The following is a 6,381-nucleotide window of genomic DNA, read 5'->3' on the forward strand; positions in this document are numbered from 1 at the left end:
ATACACACACACAAAATGATTTATAAATTTATTATCCTTTAACATTTATATTTTAAAGAAAATATATGAAAACAAAAAGAAGAACAAAATGCTAATCAGATGTCCTTTTGTATAGCATGTATTCGAATCCTTGAATTTTTTACGCAATTTAAAAAAAAAATTTTGAAAATATTTATTGAGAAAAAAAATTTGAATTTAATATTTTTGAAATTCAATTTTAATATTTTAGAAATGAAAGAGTAAAATTGTGTTGTCTGTCAGACCATATAACGATTTGCATGATTATGTCCGTGTTTCTTATTGAAATTTTATGATTAATACGCGTTTCTAGTCTCTACTGTTTCAATATAATTTCGAATGTTTCTGAAATTTCAGTTCTATTTTTTTATTAAATCTGAGATCCTTTGATAGTTGAATGGTGCAAGTATACAGTCACAAAAAAATTTCCAATAAGTGATGTTTCTTAGTTCTTGATAACCAAGCTTGGAAATTGAATTTATTATAAAATACAGAATTTTAAAATATCATCCAAAAATTTCACACTTGGATTAGAAAATGGTATGGAGGTATTTTGTCTCATTATAAGCCTTAAATCCATAATACAAAACGTGACCAGAGCTGGCAACACCAAAGATGATTAAGCCTCAAATGAAGTTTAGTTGGTAATTAAAAAAAATGTTATACTATTAAATAAAAATTGTAATTATGAAACATGTATTTTTACAAAATATATTTAAAAAATTTTTAATTGCAGCGTCCAATTCAATACATTCCATTCAACGCCTTATGCGCAAATTAACTCATACATTTTACTTACAAAATATCGTGTGGTATAACTAATTTGAATATTTGATATGAAATTTTATTTAAAAATTTAAGTGCCTATAATTTTCAACAAAAAAAGCAACATGTTATTTTTCTTTGAAATACTTGCATACATACAATTATGCCATAATGGCATACAATACTGTTACAGTATATGCAATTATTGTTAACCTTTACAAAACATAGTATTATCTAAAAAATTGATAACTCTCATAACGGTAAAATTTTCTTTTTCATATTCATTTTAAATTTACAAATTTTCGTTATCCTTTATTTAACTTACAAGATTTTCGATAATAAATTTTAATTTAACAGAAGAACAGTGAAACCCAGATTAAAATTCCCCAGCAAAGAATGCGAATAATTTTGAATAAAAATTTGAAGAGATTCAATTGATGAGGGTCGTCTCTCGATCACAACTTTTTGTTTTATGAATTTTTTTTATTGTACGATGGAAATTTCGTAATTTCTTGGATCATTCGAATGCTTTCTTCGGGAAAATTTTTAGACAAATCATTGCCAATTAAGTCAATTTTTTGTTTATTGTGAGAAAGGAATCATCAAAATTATGAGTGATTCTCAATTAATTTTCAAAAATTTGAAGAAGAGAGATACCTACTTTATTAAATTGTTTCTTTACATTTCTGAAATTCTCTTTAAGCAAAACCAATTTCAATTCGATAAACGAACGCTTCATAATAAAATAAATCATAATACACAAACAAACTGTTTATTGTCAGGAATTTTAATACAATGAGTACCAAAAAATTGATTTTCATATTTGGAATATTCAAGACTTTACCGTATAAGTTAATAATAAAAAAATATTCCCATATGTGTCAAAGGTATTATTAATTTCAAATTCCTGTTATAAGTTGATAGCTCATGTAAATACCGCTATATTTAACTTCGGTTTAATACGCAAATAATATACGGTTATAATTTTATAGTTGAAGTCTGTGTTACACATAGGCAATAAAAAGGTTTGCATTTATGTTTTGTGTTATACTAATGTAAAATTGATTGCAAAAAAAGTGTTGCCGTTAAAAGTTATTCAAAAATAATTTCTAAATTATTTTTTTTGACTTAAAGCAATAAAATATTTTGTGATTATTATGGAATTTTAATTTTTATGCAATTATTTCAAAATTTTTCGAACACAAATCAATAAAAATCAAATGTCCATTATTATACCATTAGGTATACGCACATGTACGAGTATACGTACATTTTCATTCGTATGTATACATACATATTTTGATTCGTTTTTCTGAGAGTTATTGCTTTTCTCTCTTTAAGTATTGAATTTTAAATATTTCGTTTAAAAAATTCCTGTCGGAGGATGTACTTTTCAGTTTCGTTTTAATTTGTGTAATTGCTTGTGTATCAATCATTGTATCGGTTTCCAGACAATATTGTAGGTATGTAAAAATGTGTATTCCTACAATTTCTCTTTATTTATTTTTATCTATCTCATATTATTTTTATGCAACAAAATTAAAAATATTGAGAAAATGAGAAAGAGGAGAGAAAAAACGAAACAAGCAAGGCAAGGCAACCGAAAAACGAACGTGTGTAGTTTTTTTTTTTTATAAAATGTAAATGTGGCGCCAATTTGACTGTATTTTTCCTTAAAAATTTCATCTTGATGGCGCCAATCTATTATCGTTTTTTATATATCTCTATACAATTTGTATGTGTATACCTACAAATGTACACAAATATGTTCTTTTACTTGTTGTTTTTGCTGTTATATTGAATAACAGATAGAAAAGTTTTCATATATACCCAAAGGACATAATATTATGTAGACTTACACTTGTTTGTATGTATATACAGAATAATATGTGCATTTTGATAAAGTGTAGCTTATTATTTGCTATAACTTTTTTTTCTTCATCCAATGTTTTGATTGTGATTGTGTAATATTTCATTTTTATTTTTTTTATCATATTTTCGAGTGTCTACACTGTTAAGGTTACATAGCTTTCGTATACCATGCTTTCGTAATTCAATGAAATATTTTTGCGTAAAAAACAAAAATAAAAAGGCAAAAAAACATGTCCTTTTAAATGATGAAGATTTTACTGAATCTAATTCTTGTGTAGTCTTTGAAATGCAATGAAAACGTTGTTTATATTTTAAAAATGAGAGAAAATGAATAATGTAAAACTCAAGAATGCTAAAAGGGATGGGTCGATTGATGTGATTTAGTGAAAAAAAATATTTGTGGTAAAATATGTAAACTAGATTATTAATAGTTAATAATCAAAATTTAATTGAAAACTTCATCTTAATCACGTCCTGGAATATCTTTCATTATAATAGTTTATTGGGCAATTAAAAATGGTGCTCCACTGTTACACTTCAATAGTTTAAATAGACAACATAGTTTTAATTAACAAATTTAAATTCATAAAGAATAAAGCTTGTGTTTCCACTTTTTGACATTTTGTAGAAAGTGGGTATTATCGTAATTTTCGGTGATTATTAGTGGAAAATTAAAATGAGCCTCTTCTTGTAATTGTATAATTTAAAATTAATTACAATTACGAATACATGTTAATGTTATATAAAGCGACATCTAGCATTATTTACTCTCTTTCACAGTAATATTTTATACTTTTCTAAGTAATGAATATTGCTAATCACATAAATTTGTAAATTAAATTAGAATTTTTATTATCGCCTATTAATATGCAACAAAAAATTATTGCATACCAACGGGTGCTCATGTAGTAAAATTACTATTATTTTTAAATAAGTTATAACATCAAATTACTACTATTTTTTCAAAATTATTTTTATAAGTTGGATTTTATTTAATGAGTCAAAATCTATAAATGGAATAACTAAAATAACTTAATTTTGATTTTAAATCTTGGCTATTGTTTTGTCTAACTAAATGCTTTATATGCGACGTGCTATGTATGTATACACACAATCACACAAATAATGAAAATAAAAAATTCTAAAGCAATAATATAAAATTATTAAAATAGTGATTTGAATAAATAAATCTTATACAAATGCCATATGTTATACTGCAATGAAATCTGGCCTTTTTATCGGGTTTTTATATTTAATACATGAAAGAATTCAACAACAACAAAAAAAATATAAGCAATTTTTAAATCTAGATGTGAAATTTTTGGAAATTATAAAAAAATTTAGAAATAATAAAGAAAAATTCTTAAATAATTTTTTTCATTTTTTTCAATATAAATTTTGTTATTTTTATTTTTAGATGTTTTAAATTAGATTTGTTTGAATGAATAAAATTCAATAAAAAATTCAAAAAATTTACTGATTTATTTTTAAACGAATTATGAATATAATGGGGGTAATATAGACCATAAGATTATGGGAAGGAATTTATAAAAGTGGAAATAGTAAAGGGTATATTTAGTTATTGATTGTAGTTTTGTATAGGGAGGGCAACAGTGCACCGCGACCACATACAAGGATCAATTGTACGCCCCCCCCCCCCCTCCTACTTGCGGCGCATGCACGCAGGTATACAGTTCATATATTTAATTTAGGATCTGAATTCAATTTTGGCATATCTTTATGTACGCCTTCATATATGGGCATACACCATTTATAGTATTTAATTTTTGAGGATGTATGTACTCGTATAACAAGAAGAAACAACCATTTGCTGACAACAGCAGAAAAATTACATATTTTTTACTCAGAAATGGGATTCTTAGTTCATTTAAACCATTTATAAGTTCACCTGTTGTTGATGCGATTAACTGAGACTCGAAAGAGCTAGATACTGGAATTTTGGCATAGATATTAATATTTACTGCATGCAGAATCGATCTGCTGGATCAAGAAAACTCCACACAAAGTCTTGGAACACAAGATCTGTTCCAACACAAAGTCTTGGAACAGATTTAAAAAAAAAAAAAAATCAATAAAGGTCGTCAGATGGCACATACCGTCCAAATATCCTCAGAATTTAGTGCAATTTTTGTTCGACGACTTTTTTGAAAATCGTTTATGAAAAAAGATCTTGAATTTTAATTCTAAGATAATTGTTTCACGTATACTCCTGAAATTTCGACACGGTTTTATAATCGGATATGGTTCAAAGTTTTCTCTCTTAAAAACTCTCATATTATAGTCATACTCTCACAAAACTTATTGGTTTTTTAAAACAGTATTAAACGCTATCCTTAATTCTCTGCTGTTTGATGTCTATTTTGTTTTAAATTTTTTGACCTCTACTTCAAATTTACCAAAAACTCTTCAAACTTATTTTGATAAAAAACACCTTATAATTTGGGTAATTTTTAATTAATTTTCAACTATTAATTTCCTATTCTTTTTCACTCCCCCAACTTTCAGGGTATTTCCTATATATGTATATACTTATATATATAATTATTAAGTATGAGAAACAATTATTTTTGCTTTTTATTGTTAAAAATAGTGGACAAAATTTCGAGAACAATGTGAATTTATTTTCGAATTAAGTTGTCTATAATTATAATGAAAAATGGTTTAAGTACCTGTATAACAATAAATCATTTTTTCTAATAAAATATTAATTTTTAAGGTGTTAACAATAAGTAAAAATAATATTTTAATGTGCCTACTAATTTATATTCCGTATCTCTTAATAATAACCTCAGTTCCTGTATTCTCTTTAGAAATCGTAATGTAAATATGTGTGTGTATAAACAAATATATTTATTTAATATTGACGTAAGTCTAATATTATTGTAGCAACAGAGTTATTTGTGTTCTTTTCTATATTTTCTTTTGTATAGGAAATAATTTTTGTTTTTATTACTTGCATAAAATAAATTTAATAATAATAATAGTAATTATAACAGTAAAGATAATGACAGTATAATAGTAAGCTTTAGTATAATATAGTATTCTCACATACAGAAATGCAACACTATATATTATGTACTTGCATACACACACATATATATGTAATGGATATTTTATTACTTTGATTATAATTAAATTAAAATAAATTTATAGATTTCAATGTGGTCAAATACGTATTATTTTTTCTATATCGGTTTTACTCTTTTAATCATAAAAGTTATTTGAGTAGAATTTAATAGAACTTATTTAAGTAATGTTATATGAATTTTATATTATAGAGCAAGAACATTGATTTTTTCTTTATTAAAAGATATGGTGAGTTGACACTTTTAAAGAGCACCTTTGACAATGAGACGAATAATTTTCGTAAATATTAAAAAATTTTTTCGTCAGTTCTTTACTAAAATATTAAATATAGCGTGTATATGATAATTTCATACTACAAAATATATTAGTTTATATATGTATATATTACTTCCATTAAATTTCAAAGCAAGGCATAAATAGCATACTATTGTCATACACGTAGTTAATTTACAAAAATACCATTAATTTAGTATGTTATACGAGAGAATTATTAAAAATAATGAAAGTTACTGGAAGTTAGCTGTTGCCATATTTGATAAAAAACGACAAAATAACATGACATTCGAGCAAGTTAAGTGTTCGAATTTTAGTTCTAGATTGCCTAGATGGCAGTATCAA

Source organism: Condylostylus longicornis, unplaced genomic scaffold (genome assembly GCF_029603195.1).
Source record: "Condylostylus longicornis isolate FDR11 unplaced genomic scaffold, ASM2960319v2 ptg000153l, whole genome shotgun sequence".
Lineage (NCBI taxonomy): Eukaryota > Metazoa > Arthropoda > Insecta > Diptera > Dolichopodidae > Condylostylus > Condylostylus longicornis.